The 16,725-nt window shown below is 43.3% G+C and overlaps 5 non-coding genes across 5 annotated transcripts; 3 read left to right on the top strand and 2 right to left on the bottom strand.

Moving 5' to 3' along the window:
• Positions 1 to 3,013: 3,013 nt before the first annotated feature.
• On the bottom strand, positions 3,014 to 3,095 carry TRNAL-AAG (transfer RNA leucine (anticodon AAG)). The gene has a single exon. It is a non-coding gene; the product is annotated as a tRNA-Leu (tRNA).
• A 5,558-nt stretch (positions 3,096 to 8,653) lies between these two features.
• On the bottom strand, positions 8,654 to 8,735 carry TRNAL-UAG (transfer RNA leucine (anticodon UAG)). The gene has a single exon. It is a non-coding gene; the product is annotated as a tRNA-Leu (tRNA).
• A 5,435-nt stretch (positions 8,736 to 14,170) lies between these two features.
• TRNAT-UGU (transfer RNA threonine (anticodon UGU)) lies at positions 14,171 to 14,243 on the top strand. Its single transcript has one exon. It is a non-coding gene; the product is annotated as a tRNA-Thr (tRNA).
• Positions 14,244 to 15,440: 1,197 nt separating this feature from the next.
• On the top strand, positions 15,441 to 15,531 carry TRNAY-GUA (transfer RNA tyrosine (anticodon GUA)). Its single transcript is given in 2 exon segments — positions 15,441 to 15,477; positions 15,496 to 15,531. It is a non-coding gene; the product is annotated as a tRNA-Tyr (tRNA).
• Positions 15,532 to 16,633: 1,102 nt separating this feature from the next.
• Positions 16,634 to 16,705, top strand: TRNAP-UGG (transfer RNA proline (anticodon UGG)). Its single transcript has one exon. It is a non-coding gene; the product is annotated as a tRNA-Pro (tRNA).
• Positions 16,706 to 16,725: the final 20 nt, after the last annotated feature.

Genomic DNA, 16,725 nt, shown 5'->3' with positions numbered 1-16,725 from the left:
GACCCTTCCAATGTAAATTCCTTCATCAACTTACTGTTAAACATTAATATCTTCACAGCTAAATCATGATTTCCAATGTTATATTTCTTCCATATTCATTAGCTAGATTTCCTCTTCATAGAACTTTTATTCACCAAGTAGAGCTACTTAGTTATCTTACATAGAATTTACTTATAATAGGTAAAGACAATGCTTGATTCTTATCCAAGAATTGCCAAATTCCTGATCAAATAATTTTCTCCCTAGTTATTCCCACTGGTGATCAATGAGTTGTTTTTCTTACTGCATGTAAAAGAACATTATGTGTTGTTATTTTCAATGTATTGCGGTAAGTATTCCTTTGGTCATCAGTTTGTTCCATCTCTGGTCAACGGAAATTTGTTGGCTCCTGAGAACTTTTGATATGGTCCAGGAGTTTCAGAAATTCTTGCTTTCTTGCCAAGTCTTCATGTATGTCTCTTGTCCCAAATCTGAAATCAGCTACTCATCTAAGAAGCTGTAGTTCTCTTTAATCAGAATGGTTTTTAGAGATCACAATATTTCAGTTATTTCATAGAGCAGCAATTCTCTTTTCTCTGTAAACTATAGAAAAGGCATATATATATATATAATTTTCTTTCCCAGTGGGAATCAGTAACATATGCCCAGCGGGATTGTGAGGATGTCCCTCATGAATCAGAATCAGACACCTGCTGTAGATCGCATTTTTTGTACTGACTTTTTAGTATGTAAGGGAAATTTAAAGGATGGATTTTTTTATTTAAAAAAAATCAAAGCATTGGCAGTGGTAGAATTTAAACTCACAAATCCAAGAGACTGTAATCTAAACCCTGGGCACTGGACCACTCTGCCACATTATCTCATACTTAACCTCTTCAGTTACTTTCACATTTTATAAACTAGATGGAGATGGTGGAGTTGAGTATCACCATTTGTTTGAGAAAATAATTTTTTGCATTCTAGAAAGTGAATCCCTGAGGACCAGCCTTGCCTCCGAGAGCCAAGCACAATCCTGGGCAAAAAAAAAAAAAAAAGGCACTCACTAATTTGTTCAAGAAGCATACATCTTGATCTACGTCACCTCCTAGGAGTGTTGGAGGGGAGGCAGTAGGGAGAAAGGAAATACCCATTCCCACAGGCCACCCATGCACCCATATTTCAGCTCTTTACACCACTCATTAGCATGATACTAAGAGACCTAGAAAGAGCCCCGTGGAGACTCAGAGTGACCGTGGGTATATAAGGTGAGCCTTGTATCTGATCCCCTAATTGGGGCCAGAATGTACTATTTTAATTTGATAATGGGATCATAATAACAGCAAACCAGTAGGCTGTTGGAAATGATCCTACAGAAGAGAGAGGAAACAACTGTTTGAAAGAATATTCTTGGGTAAGCAACTGAGGATGGCATCTAGAGCACAGAAGGCAGAGATGGCTTGCCTAGGATCTTGCATAGGTCATCCACAGCAACAAGACGCAAAGAGACACTCAGAAGCAGGTTAATGGGGACCTTAGCGGTTTTCCTATGGCTGCTTCTGTTTTCTCAGTGAAATAGAAAGCAGAGGGTGAGAATGTATAAGGAGGTGGTGGCTGTTTTGAGGACACAGGAGAAGGGATGAAAGAACAGTCTTTAAGAATGTATACTAAATTAAAAAAAAAAAAAGAAAAAGAATGTATACTAAAAGGCTTATGAAAAACAGTAAGACTGGCATGCTAGAGACCACTGCAATGAATTTAAATTGAGGCCACTCCAGCATCACTGTTTCTCTCCATTTTAGTGCAGCTAGGTGAGTGTAGGGACTGAATACTTTCTTAAGTAAGGATTATGATTTTTTGTTAAGTGGGTATGCTTAAGCAAAAGGGGGACAACCACACTCAAAGTCCTAGATCGAGAAGCCTCCAGAAAACTTGAAGTTTCTCTTCATCATTCTTTTAAGGACTCGAGGCACCTCCATTTCTTCACTTCCTCCTTGAAATGAAATTTCCCTTTCTGCCCAAAGGCTCTCTCTCCTTCACAGCCTCTCTAAAGAGACACAACTCTTCCATTGAAATTGGGTTACTATGGACACCAAATCTCACCCATCCACTCTTCAGGGCTCCCAAACCACACGCACGGATCAGGAAGTTCGTACAGTTCAAGAGATGAAAATGTCTAATAGGAGTTTGGATTTGAGGTAGAAACCTTCTTCAGCTCTTTGAGAGCAAGCATGAGTGAACATTCCAAGTTAGTTGTCAGGGATTCCGGACTTAAATCTGCAAGAATTGAAATACCTCCCTCCTCCCGTGAGTATTGCCTCCTTGTTGACAGTTTCACTCAGACCCTCTCCTTCCTTCTCGCTTCCAGGCACAGAAAGGAGACCTGGAGGTAAGGGGAGACACTGCATCGAGAGACCAGAAATGGGGCTTTGCAGTGGGGAGGCAGAAAAGGGAGCAGGGAGCCTAGAGCTAACATGCCAGTGGGGACCTGGGGACAAAGGAGTCAGCTCTGAAGTTGCTGGTATGCGCCAGTGATAGTACACCCCCACGGGTCTGAGCTCTGCGCTCTGACCAAAAGAGATACTGTGTGATGTTTGCTCCTCAACTGGGTGCAAAGCTTCTTTGCGTTTCCATTTACGAGGGGGAAAATGTAAAACAAAAAAACACTCCCTGTCCCTTCCTAGCCCTTACATCAATCCTCCTATCAATGCATGTGTGACAGCTACTTCTGTGGACACACGCACCACTGTAAAGTCTTACATTTTTTTTTTTTTTCTGGTCTCCTAGCCTCCTGGTGAACTTGGTCTTTGAAGATTTATATAAAAGCTTTGCCAAATGGCAAGACTTTCCAGAGGCTACGTAGCTGCAAAACAGGGACCTTCTGCACTCCGACAGTCTGATCTGAAAGACAACCCTCCATGATCCTCGTGTACTCACCCACTCAACCCACACCCAATCCTGTGCTACCCTATCAAGTTATTGGAATATTTATTCCTCATCTTTTGACCTCAGTTCCTCAACTGGCAAAAATCTTGCTTGGCAGCGGTGGGATTCGAACCCACGCCTCCGAAGAGACTGGAGCCTTAATCCAGCGCCTTAGACCGCTCGGCCACGCTACCACTTGGGGACGGCTGGTCTGCCTTTTTTTTCTGATAGTAACTTTCTTTACATCTCAGCTCTATCACATAGATTTGTGTTCTAAAGTCCTAACCTTAAGAGCAAGTTGGGGGGGGGGTGGCGTTGGGAGAACAGCAGGGCTCATCGCAAAAGCTTACTTCCCTTGTAGGCTCTGGATTGTTCATCTCCCACCCAGGGCTAACAAGAGGAATATTTTACTGAGAGAATTCAATTTGAAACACAGTAGAAAACTGTGGGTCTGATGCAGGTGCCGAGTATGTTTTATTTTTGTTGGCTTCCTCCCCCTCTTGCTGCAGATTTCTAAGGAAGATAAAGGAAGAGTCAAGCTAATTAAGGCCATAAAATCCTACCTTCCTGGGAGCGTGACTTATCAAATGGAGATTTAGGGTATTTGCAAATGCTTGAACACTAATTAGAGCTGGAGTCTGACCAATAAACTAAAGATGCCAGTGGAACGCTACAGTCCTTCCTTCCTTTTACCAGATGAGATATCAAACAGTTCACACTTGCGGCTCTGCTAAATTATTTCTTCTGAGAACACAAAGCCCGTATATGGTTTTATACTCTATTCCTAAAATACTGGGAGATGTCTCCTTTCTGTTCTCAGAGAGAAAGGGTAGATGCTCATTCCTTTAGAATTTGACTGTTTGGGGACTTTAGGGGTCTCCCAGATCACCACGTGGACATCTCAGCATTGCAGTACCGACCCTCTGAGACTGCTCTTGCTGCTCCAGAACTTGTGTGGGGAAATGCCCAGGTGAGCAGAGACAGCAGCACTTAAGTTCCCTGCGAACAAATTCTGTCAGTCTCAATGCACCCGTCACAGCCATGCCCGGGCCCCTGGAAGGAGCATCCTCTCCAGACCTTCCTCTAAGCCCAGTGACACCATGTGCTCATTTTCCCCTGAAAGACGTTTTAGTGAGAAGTGACAGGAAAAAGTCCCACAGCTGCACAGACGCCGGACTGGGGCTTCCAATCCCTGCAGCTACCCTCTCCTATCTGGCAGATTTCACAATCTCAGAATATTCTGCCCCTGTTTATAAGTCACCTTCATTTCATAGCTGATGCCTTTTTTCAAAAGCACTCAGGTTTGGTCCGGTTTTTGACCCTGCACATCACGTCCAAAAGGATTCCTATTGTCCCTGGAGCCATAGCTCTTAACTCGATTCATGAGAAGCACGTGTGGAATTCTTAAAATTTCTCACATGGAGGCCGTACTCTAGACCGATGACACCCTGATCTCTAGTGGTGGGATCCAAGCCTCGGTGTTTTATAGTTTCCCAAGTGCAGACAACAGAGAAAACCAGTGCCTGAGGAGATTTCAACAAGCCTTCGTATACCTTTTGAGGACAGCTTACTTGTCCTGCGGGTCTCGTCAGAGTGGCTGAAGACAGAGGCTATTTTCTCGGGACACCTGCTGTGACACAGCCAAGAAAGGTCCTGGGGGGGATCAATGCCTGGGTGGCAGTTGCCAAATGCTGCTTGGCTACCATTACCAGACCACAAGCCACACAGCACGTGGGTTGCAAAGGACCGCAGATTACAATAAGAAGCCACATATAGGAAGGACTCTTCCCGAGTCCTTCTGCTTGTCTTTCAGTCTGGTGTTTTTATGCATATCGAGTTGAACTAAATCGTCTCACTCCCTTATCTCCTCCTGCACACCTGAAAGGAGCTCTGGACTGAACGCCTTAGTTTTAAGAACAAATACATCCCTGAATGACAGCTGAGAATGGGGTTTCCAGTACACGGTAGTGTGGATCTTAAATGGTTCATTTAATCCTCGGACGCTGACTATCAGTATATTCTGAAGTATTGACTTTTCCGGGGCCTTTTACACAGTTTATAGAAGAGGTGGGACAGAGAAACCCCTCCCAAAGCTTCAGCCCAGGAATCTGGGAGACTGTCAGAGACCCAGAGCCTTGTGGGAGATTCTGGAGCCACTCTCAGAGCGGTCTGCATCAACACTTTAGAGATTTTCCAGGTTAGGAGAGACTAATGGTTATTGTGCAGGATAAATCCGGGGTTGGGGGCGGGGGGCGTTGTAGCTGCGGCTGCCTCCAAACTCAGACGCGCAGGCTTCATCTTTGCAGATTCTGTTCCTGTCTCGTGGCGGGTGGGGCGGGCGGAGCCCCGGGCTTTGTTTCTGAGTGCAGCGGCCTGGGGGGGATGAGTTGTAATTACTTGAGCCTGGGGGCTAGTATCTGTTACTTCCTTCTGCCGGTTTTGTAGATTGTGGATCAACAAAATGACGGCCTCTCTTAGAATAATACAATAAGAAACTGTAACTCTGGAGTTAGCGAATCTGGCAGTGGCTAAAATGTGAAATCCAGTCCCCTCCCCACCTAGTTGAATAGCTTTAGCAAGTTGGATCCATAATATTTAAAATAACAATATATCTGAATCCAGTGGTATTTATCCCAGAAGAGTAAAGTAGGCTTAATACTCAAAATCAATGTGATTTATTATTTCAACAGACTAAAAAGAAATATCATATGATCTTACTAAAAAAAGCAGACAAAACATTTGACAATGTCCACTTTCATTCCTGACACAAACCCTCAGCAAATTAGGAAAAGAAGGAAACTTCCTCAACCTGATAAAGGGAAGCTATGAAGAACTTCACACTTAATGACACAAGACAGAATGTTTTCCCCGTAAGACTGGGTGCAAAATGTAGGCATCTGCTTTCATCACTTTTGTTCAACATTGTTCTGGGGATTCTTGCCCAATCAATAATGGAAAAAAATTGAAATAGAAGGAATCCGGGTTTAAACAAACAAGTATTTCTTATTCCAAGAAAATGTGAAAGGCTATGTGAAAATCTTACAGAACCTACAGAAAGCTGTAATAAGTGAATTTAGCAAAGTTGTTGGATACAAGGTAAATTTTAAAATTAATTGCATTACTACTGTTTATACTATATCTACATATGTATAATTATACCTAGCAATGAACAATCAGAAATTGAAAATTTAGAAAGCAATTCAATTTACAACAGAATAATTAAATATGAGATACTTAGGGATAAAGTATGTCCAATATTTGTACACACACACAAATGCTGAGATGGATGGAAGAAAACCTAAATACAAGGAAAATTTTTTCACATTTGTAAATGAGAAGACTCAATATTGTTAAGATATAAATTATTCCTAAATTGATTTACAGATTCAGTGTAACCCTAATCAAAATAACAGCAAGACTTGGTTTTTATTTATTTTTAAGACAAGTTTTTATTTTAAAGAACACTTATTTTAGTGATCTCTACACCCAGTGTGGGGCTTGAACCCACAACCCCATTATCTAGAGTCACTTGCCTTCCAGCTGAGCCAGCCAGGCACCCCTGGTTTTGTTTTGTTTTTAGAAATTGACCAGCTGATTCCAAAAATTCCCATGGAAATTCAAAGACATAGCATGCCAAAAACAACTTTAAAAGAACAATAAAGTTGGAGCAAAGTCACTCTGCCTGGCATCAAGATTAAAAGCTACTATAATCAAGACTATAGTATTGGCATTAAAATATGAAAAGTAGATCTATGGAACAGGAGTACAGAGATAGAACCACAAATAATATTATCAATTAATGGTTGACAAAGTTTCAAAGGCAATTCAGTAGAGAAATGTGACCATTTCAAATTTATTTTTTATTAAGTTTTTAAAATTTTAATTCCAGCATGGTTAACATACAGCATTATATTAGTTTCAGGTGTACAATATAGTGATTTAACAATTCTATACATTATTGAGTGCTCATGATAAATGTACTGTTTAAGAAGGTAAGCTTTTCAACAAATGTTAAAAAAACAGTTTTGATCCTTACTTCACATAAAAAATGAACTCAAAATGGATCATAAATCTAAACCACAAAATATTTAGAATGAGGGGCACCTGGGTGGCTCAGTGGGTTAAAGCCTCTGCCTTCGGCTCAGGTCATGATCCCAGAGTCATGGGATCGAGCCCCACGTTGGGCTCTCTGCTCAGGAGGGAGCCTGCTTCTCTCTCTCTCTGCCTACTTGTGATCTCTGTCTGTCAAATAAATAAAATTTAAAAAAATATATTTAGAATGAAATCTTTGTCACCTTGCATCAGGGAAAGATTTTTTTTAGATGCAGCACCACAAGCATGATCCATAAAAGAAAAACATGATTAATTGTACTTCAACAAAATTAGAAAACTTTGCCCTTCAAAAGTCACTGTTGGGGTATTGAGAAGACCAGCCACACAGTGGGACATGACAGTTGTACCCTCAGTCTTTAAGGATGATTTTGCCTCCAATGTCCAAGGGGACATTGATAATGCCTGGAAACATTTTCAGTTTTCATAACTGGGACAATATTACTGATATCCTGTCATAACTGGGACAATACTACTGCTACTAAACATCCTACAATACACATGACCCCCAATCCCCGCAGTAAAGATTTATCCAGTCTAAAATGTCATCATTGTTGAGGTTGACTAGAGTAAGAAGCCAGATGGACAGTCTGAGCTCTTGCCTCCTTTAGGGCACAGGACAGTCAAGTTCCATCACCATTTACTAGAATGAGCCCATTACTCCTTCTTGAAGTCTTGAGGAGGGGACAGTGCCTGAACATAAATCTGTAAGCAGTATGTATTCAAATCTGTATATATGTATCCAAATCATGCCCAATTCATCCTCTGGGTACCAAAGGCTGTACACATACATGGGGCAGGAAAGGCATTGCCCTCAAAGGACAGAAAGTGAGAATGTTTCTTAAAGAGCTATAATTCTGACTTCAAACCCATCCTAGGACTCTTTTCCGGCTAGGTAGGAGTCCGGATGTTTTTCCTTGCCTGGCTAAGACTGGTTATTGAATCACTTCCCTGACCTGGTGAGCAACTGTCTCCTTCAATTATTATCTTCCTGCCTAACACGCATCTTTGCTGTCCTTATGGTGGGCTTGGAGGGAGAGGCAGAAAGCGGGTGGGAGGCAGGGAAAGGGGTGATGTAGTAGCTGTGTGGACACCAGAGGCAAGAGGAAAGGGAAATAAGAAGGAACACCCTATAGGTGACCCATTAAGGGTCTGGGAGGAAAGCACCAGGTACCACTTTGGGTGCTGGGTTTGACTGTCTGAATTTGTTACTTCAGCTCTGAGTAGGATTGTCGAATGTTTTCGAGTTAACTTTTAGGAGCAAACGGTGTGACAAAGGCTCACTTCACTCCCTGATGCCCTCTATGCCCCACCTTAACTTTTACTGCGCTTTCAAGGTTATGTCAAGATTCCAAAACTATCTCCACTCTCTAGAGTGCCCCAGGTTAAATGCCATCTCTTTGGCAAGCAACACCTATTCTCTCCCTTAAACAGAAAGGAGGTCGAGGATCCTGAGGAGTGTGTCTTCTAGAGATCCGCTTGACTTACGAGCTCCACGCCGGTAAACTGAGTCACTCGTTCACTAGAGCCAAGTGTTCAGAAAATTCAGATACTGCGTTTTGAGATTTGGCCAAATGCCGCAGGAATCTACACTTTTATTTGAAGGAAAGATGAAGGCTACGACTATTTAGAAACAAAACCCTGGCAGCGGTGGGATTCGAACCCACGCCCCCGAAGAGACTGGAGCCTAAATCCAGCGCCTTAGACCGCTCGGCCACGCTACCAAACCTACGGAGAAGTTTTGCCTGCACTTCCTAGCTATATCTCTCTGCTGGTTTTTTTCAGTGTTGTCTTCTGAACCTCCAACCTGAGACCAAGAGTGTAGATATTGCCAAAGGACCCTACGGAAGAAATTCTTCCCCTCCTCCTCCGCTCCATTGGACCCAACCTGGATCCGCCCAACCGGAACAGCTCTTCTCACTCCAGAAACTGAAGGGAAAATTCTTTAAAACCATCCGCTCCGGGGCGCCTGGGTGGCTCGGTGGGTTAAGCCGCTGCCTTCGGCTCGGGTCATGATCTCGGGGTCCTGGGATCGAGTCCCGCGTCGGGCTCTCTGCTCAGCAGGGAGCCTGCTTCCTCCTCTCTCTCTCTGCCTGCTAATTAATTGCACATTAGAAGCACAATTTAGAACTCTGGAAAATTGAAAAATAAAATTAAAATGTGTGTTATCTTTTGACACTCTTTTCATATAAGATGAAGAAATATGGGAAGGAGAACAGAACAATTTGACAATTTCATAAACAGTTGAATATATGTTGAAGGGGAATGTCAGTCTGGGTGCTTACGTCTAGGTGTCATGGGTCACCTCCATTGTATCTGTCCTGTTCAGTATCTTAAGAGAGGGAGTGAAGAGGAAGGAATGGCAAGGATAAAAAAAAAATGTATCATGGATTTCAGAGGAAAGAAGAGATTAAATCTACTCCATAAACAGTAAAGGCATTGTGAATTATAAGAACATCGAGATGGTTTTCCAGGTAAGTAGTGTTTGACAAGTATGGTGAAATGAGAAATCATTCTAGTTGATGAAGCAAATGATAACAACTGAAAAAGGTATGAGTTCTATTTGAGGAATTATAAGTGGATCAAGTTAACTAGAACAAAGATCTGTTGGAAGTATACGGCTGTCATTTGGGAAATATTGATCTAAATATTAGAAGATAAAAGCATTAAGGTAGAGAGGCACATACTGAGAGTACATTAGTGTAGTTAAGAGTCTTTAAGTTGAAAACAATTTTTGCTAAAATAAAAAAGGGGGATTTCTGTGATAATCCAGGAAAATCTCATAGATTCCAAGAGTGGAAAACACTGAGAACTCTGGAATGGGCCATAGCTAGTAGGGACTTAGAAGGTGTCCAGGCTCCCTTTCTTGCTATCACCTCTCCTTGTACTTTGGCATGCTCTTTTCTATGGTGATGTTTTCTCGGCTTCTCAGTTCATCTGGTGGAGTATGCTTGATGTTACAGTCCTACAACTCCAATTTCCTTTCTAGTAATTATGGGCTAATTAATTTGGACCAAACTCCTTGAAGAAAAATGAAAAAATATTGGGTAAGATTTGACCATATCTCCTTAAAAGCATCAAAGTACTAAAATGGTAGCAAGCAACTACTAGGGCAGAATCCAAGCAAAAGATGGAATCTGATAGGTAAGGGAAGCACTGACTTTTGTAGCTCTGAAGACATTTGCTAATTACTGCAAAACTGAGCTATAGTTTTGGCAGACTCTGGATAGGAGAAATAAGAGGAACAGATGTCAAGACCCAGCACCTATCCAAAATGGAAAAGCAAGTAAGATGCTCTCCGCAAATATTAAGTTTAATATTAACATTAATATTAAAGAGCTATTCCCATAAGGCAAGGATGAACAAGAAGTAAACCTACCTCTATCATCCCACTTACAATAACTGTAATGGAGCTCAGCAGAAGTCAGCTAAGCTTAGCAAGGAAAACTGGAAAGAATGAGCTTTCAACTTCTCCTGAGAAGCTTGGGTTTAACTTCATCTTGAAGGCTCAGGAAATGTCCAGCCAATAACTATTTTTAGGATCCTTTTGGGCTGATAGTACTCCACCTGCCTGGGAGAAACAAAAGGTTTTATATTTATATTTATTTTTATATTTATAATAATATATTATTTTTTCAGGAAGTCGCCTTCATCTTGGCCTCAAAAATTCATTGCATATAATTTTGCCAAGACATTGAGCAGTGCACAAAGAGGACTAATTACACAAGGAAACACAGTGACATGAGTAAGAATCAACTAGAACAATAGATAGAATAATATTGGGATTATCAGTTATACATATTAAAATGAATATCATTAATGTGTTTAAAGAAATAGAAGAAAAGGTGGTAAACATCTGCAAGGAAGAGGAAATTCAACAATTTGACTTACCTGCTGGTAGGATTGTAAATGAGTATAGTTGCTATAGCAAATGGTATGGAGGAGCCTCAAAACAAAAACAAAACAAACAACAGAACCAGAACCACCATATGATCCAGCAATTCCACTTCTTGGAATATAGCCAAAGGAAACAAAAACACTAACTTAAAAAACACACCTGCATCATGGCAGCATTATTTACAATAGCCAAGATATGAAAACAAACTAAGTGTCTACTGACGAATGAATGGATAAAGAAGTTGTGGTATATAACTCTGGAATATACATATATATACATGGAACATACATATATATATGTATATAAGATGGGATATATGTGTGTGTGTGTATGTATGTATATATATATATATATATATATATATATATAATGGGATATTATTTAGCCATAAAAATGAGAAAATCTTGCCATTTGGGACAACATGGATGGAACTTGAGGACGTTATGCTAAGTGCAATAAGTCATACAGAGAAAGACAAGTACTGTATGATCTCATGTATATGTGGAATCTAAAAACAAAAACAAAAACCAAAAAAACCCCCCAAATCATAGAAGAACAGATCAGATTTGTGGTTAACAGGCAGGGTTTGGGAAAGGGTTTAGGAGAGATTGTCAATAGGTACAAACTACTTGTTACAAGATAAATAAGAACTTAAGTACAAGGATGTAATGGACAGCATGATGATTACAGTTAATGCTGCTGCATGATATACATGAAAATTTTTCAAAGGTTAAATCCTAAGAGTTCTCATCACAAGGAAAAGCTTTTTTCCTTCTTTCTTTGCTTTCTTTTTTTATTATATCTATATGAAATAGTGGATGCTAACTATAGCAGCAATCATTTCACAATATATGGAAGTCAAACCATTAGGCAGAACACCTTATTTTTAAAAAATATTTTATTTATTCATTTAACAAAGAGAGAGAGTGAGAGGGTGCTAGCGCACAAGCAGGGGGAGCGGCAGGCAGAGGAAGAAGCAGGCTCCCCGCTGAGCAGGGAGCCTATGTGGGGCTGGATCTCAGGACCCTGGGATCAGGACCCGAGCAGAAGACAGATGCTTAACCAACTGAGCCACCCAGGTGCCCCTAGGCTGAACACCTTAAACTTATACAGTGATGTATGTCAATTATGTCTCAATAAAACTGGAAAAAAATATTGGCTTCATAGTTTTGAAAAAGAACCAGAACTTCTAGAATTGAAAATTACAGTTTATAATTACGTTGACTCAGTAGGTGGATTTAACAGCTGATTAAACACAGCTGTAACAAGCATTAGTGGATTAAGAATATGTTATTCAGAATGCAACATGGAGAGAAAAAGAAAATATGGATGAGAAGGTAAAAGAAATGAAGGACAAGGTATGAAGATGTAATTCCAATTTCAGAAATGGAGAATGAAAAATAGAGCAAAACAACATTTGAAAAGCTGACCAAGGATTTTCCAGATCTGAAGAAAGGTAATGATCTACAGACTTAAGAAATCCCATATCTCACCACTGAAAAAATATGTGATTTCCCTATGGTATCATTCCTGCTTTATACATTTAAATTGAAATCTTATCCTGGATGAATCTAACTGGTGGAACCTAGATCACATGCCCACTCCACATGCTGGGAAAGCAGTTTTTCTAGGGCAGACTTACTAATAATATGTGAAATTATCAGATGTAAGTAAAAGTTAAAAAAATACTGAACGTCCACTCATAGGACAAATGCCTGCAATAGATCTATTCAGTTCATGTTCAGGCCTCACCAGTTTTCTTTTTGTACTTTCTTCCTTCAAGAGCCCATAACTCTTAGAGCCTATAACTCAAAGGATACCTTATGTAATTTGATCTAAACATGACCTATTGATCTATGGACTTCTAGACATAAGAGTATTCTAGCAATTGTACAATTTCCCTAAACTCCCCCAATCTCACTTCAAATTCATCCTACCTAAATCCTTGCACACCATCCCCTGCCCTTTCTAGGTACCCTTCTCTTTAAACTTTTTTTTTTTCCTGCAACATCATCTTGCTTTATCAAGGTATAATATTTGAAAGTCCTGCCTCCTTCATCTTTATTATCTCTTAGTTTTTATTCATATCTAACTTCAGCTGAATCTGTCTTCCTTCTATCTCCCTCATTCTTTCCTTCTTTTCCAGTTCCATTACGGTCAATCTCTTTTGGTTTTATGTTTGAGCGTCTGCACCATGGCCAGTCTCTGATGTATCTCTGACTCTGGTTTTTCTTCCCTTCAATTCATTCTGCATACCCATGCCTTGTTAGTTTCCATTTTCCATATTTTTTTTTTAGTTCAAATTCAATTAGCCAACATATAGTACAACATTAGTTTCTGACATAGTGTTCAGTGTCCATTTTCGATTTTTAAAAGGGTGTAACTTCATTCCACAAATCTCTCAGTCTCCTACTAACCTGACTTCTTCCGTTTCCGTTACTTCCAGGAGGGCAGATATCTGCCCCAGGCAGTGTACGGCCTTGGTTCCTTAAAAGCCTCGGTTTTTCTTTCAGACTTTGCTCAGACATTTTCTTCTACCAGAGGCCACTCCTTGCCAAACTGCCTATTAACCTCTCAAGTGCAGCTCAAATCCCACTCCCACCTGAAGATTTGAAGAGTGATGGCTCACCCTGCAAATCTGCGAAGCTTGGCACTGTCCACCACCCGCTCACAGCTGGCACAGCTACTTTTCACTATTCTCTTTCATAAAAACTAAATTTCTCTTATTCCATAAGACTGTGACAGGGACTTCAAGTTAAAGACCGTATCTGATGCCTTGTTCCTAGTGCACAGCCCAGCACAGATTTGGGAGTTCCGTGTTTGTTGCATGAAGAAATGAATTAAATAACGAACCAACAAATGCTTGCTCTGGCGCAGAGGCTCGAGCTGTACGGAAGGTCCATACACAGAAAGAACTTGAAGAAGGAGGTTGAAAGTTGGTGGGAAGGCCGAGAGATCTGTGGTCGTCAACTTCCTCTACTTCGCGTTTCCTCTCCCTGGCGAGGGGAGGTCTGAGGTGGACTCCGGGTTGTAATGTGTAGGTTTAGGCAGATTTCTCCGATCTTTAAAATAGTGGTGTCTGTTATCACTGGCCCTCATATTGCGTTATCCCTAGCAAGGGCGTGCAGACCAAATTCCAAGAGTAAATAGATTGAAACAAAATCCAAATTTTGTCCACTTCCTACATTTAATTTTCCTAACAAAGGCCCAGCATTAAAAAACGTTCCTTTTCAAAGAAAGAAGCAAACAAGTCGCTCACGAGGCCCTATAGCTCAGGGGTTAGAGCACTGGTCTTGTAAACCAGGGGTCGCGAGTTCAAATCTCGCTGGGGCCTTAATCCTTATTTCTTACTCTTTTAAATAAGACTTCCCGCCCTCCCCTCCGGTAATTTTAACCCTTGCGGAAATTCGATTCGTGTGTTTTCTCGCCACGGTCCCACTACCTGAATAAACCAAGCTGAAGAGATCCGTTTCCTCTTACGCGCTAGTGCGCAAGTGCGGGTCTGCCGCCTGGAATGCGGCGGAGTCCATTAGAAGCTGCAAGAAGCGCTCCCTGCGTCCGCGGACGCCGGGGCTGTGCTGACTCGCCGCGAGAGCCCTTCCGGAGGACGGCCGGAGCCCGAGAAGGGCTGAGGGCGGTGGGGGCGGTGGGGGCGGCGGCACGGGGGTGGGGGTAGACCATGGGAGTCCGGCCCAGTGCCCCGCTCAGCACAGGCTTTGAACCCTGAACAAGCTCCCCTCCCGAAAGGGAAGAGGCGTTCGGGAGGAGTAGGCTGTTCCGCAAGGTTTCCTGTGACCGCGAGTTTTCCAACACTTGACTACCCCAGCGGGAAAACGAAGGCCGAGACTTGGGTCACTAAGTTTGTTATCGGCTCAGAGGAATTGCGGCTTCCTCTTTGAAACACCTTAAGATATTTTCTCCAGAAGTCCTTTCTCGCGGAAACACTGGGGTTACCCTTATGTGCTATGCTCCACATCCTCTTTCTCCCCGAGTCTGTGGACGTATTCACGGAAGAGTTGCGCCTCGCCTGTGCAGAAGCGGTTGGATTCCGAGGCGAGCACAGGAAGTGAGGAAAAGCGAAGAGGCGCGAGCCAGACCCGGGAGGCCCGCCCTCTCCGCCTGGCGCCGAGCTGCGCGGGCGGAGCTGCGTGTCCCACCGCCGCACTCCCTAGTTCTTCCCGGCCGTTGGCGGCTTCCACGCCGCACACATCACGGCGGGAGGTCTCGGGCTGCGGGCTCACGGCAGCCAACCGCCCCCGGGCGAGCAGATGCCCCCAGCCCTGGGCGGCCTCGTGATGTACCGGGTCTGGGGGTGCCTGTGAGGAGCCCACGGGTCGTCCTGCTTTGGAAGCCCCTCCGTGCGGTCGGGGAATCCGGCTCTCGAAGGGTTGTCCCCAGAAATGCGGGCGGGGCTTTCTCAGAGGCTGGCTTTGTGACCCTGCGATGTCCACGCCTCCGTAGATTGTTTCTCCCGCGCGCCTATTTGTAGGTGTCCTGAATAGGTGACTCTAGAGAAGAAATACTCGTATCCCCTTCGATAGCTCAGCTGGTAGAGCGGAGGACTGTAGCGCGCTTTCTGTGTGGCCATCCTTAGGTCGCTGGTTCGATTCCGGCTCGAAGGAGGAGCTGCAGTTTTGGGGTTTGCAGTCGACTACCACTTGTTTCCTGCGGGGCATTTTGTCTTCTGGAATCGACTTCTCCAGACCTTATTCCTGTCCCCAAGAGAAAGTTTGAGCTCTCCAAGCATATATGAACAAATGTATCCCGTTGGGCAGTTTCTTAGTGAGGTGGCGAGTGTGAGCCAACTCTGTCAGCCAGCTGGGAGAATTTTGAGTTAACGTCCCCTCACTTGATTCTTTTGGCTTCTAGTTGATCCACTCGTTGATACAGAACATTATATATAAACGCTGTGTGCGCTGTCTGCGTGGTGCGCCCGGAGCGACTCCACCTTGAGGAAGAAACCGCTTGGACTGGGACCCCCGACCCGAGCGTCTGCCCCCTTCCATACACACAGCCATTCAGGGGGAGGTCCTTACACGGCAGCTTTAGTTTATCTTTTTATACATATCTGTAGTTCTACAAAAAAGATTTTGGGCCAGAACAGGAAGGGCCAACAGGATCTGACGCGAATTTGGCTGAGACGAAGAATTCCAGACCGAGGGAACAAGTGAAACAAAGGTGGGAGATGGAACCCTTGATTCTCCTTCAGGGCCGAACACACGCCAGACTGGCGCACCTCCCACCAACTCGGGCTCCTGGGATTTTGATGCCCACCATTTCCCGCCTAGGATGTTAGGCTCGTTCGACGTGGTAGCAGACTGACACGCTTCCCGCGCGTCCAGCCTGAGGCTCAGGACCCTCCAGGCTCGCAAGCGAGCTCCGCTCGGGTCCTCGGACTCCCGCCGCGCTCCCGCCGCGCTCGAGCTCGCGCCCAGAGCCGTCCGGCCGTGCTAGGTGGAGCTCACCCACGCGGCGCGAGGTCTGGAAACTGACCCTCCTCACCCCATCCGGCCCCTGGAGGGGTCCAGGATGTGGATCGGGGAGAATAAGCGAGGCTAGGGCCGAGCCAGACTTCAAAGGAGTGAGACTTCATGAAAATGAGAGACAACGAAGCAAGGCCAAATGTAAATGTCACAATGCAGGACAAAGCTCGGAAACAGCTTGGCGGCCAACTGCACATTAGAAAGTACTGTTCAGAGGAAATAAAACCACTTTTGTCGCATTGGCTCGTTGGTCTAGGGGTATGATTCTCGCTTTGGGTGCGAGAGGTCCCGGGTTCAAATCCCGGACGAGCCCTAGCTTTTTTTTTTTTTTTT

Source organism: Mustela lutreola, chromosome 7, assembly GCF_030435805.1.
Source record: "Mustela lutreola isolate mMusLut2 chromosome 7, mMusLut2.pri, whole genome shotgun sequence".
NCBI classification, from domain to species: domain Eukaryota; kingdom Metazoa; phylum Chordata; class Mammalia; order Carnivora; family Mustelidae; genus Mustela; species Mustela lutreola.
Note: the sequence above shows the minus strand (reverse complement) of the source record. Positions and strands in the feature narration are given on the sequence as shown.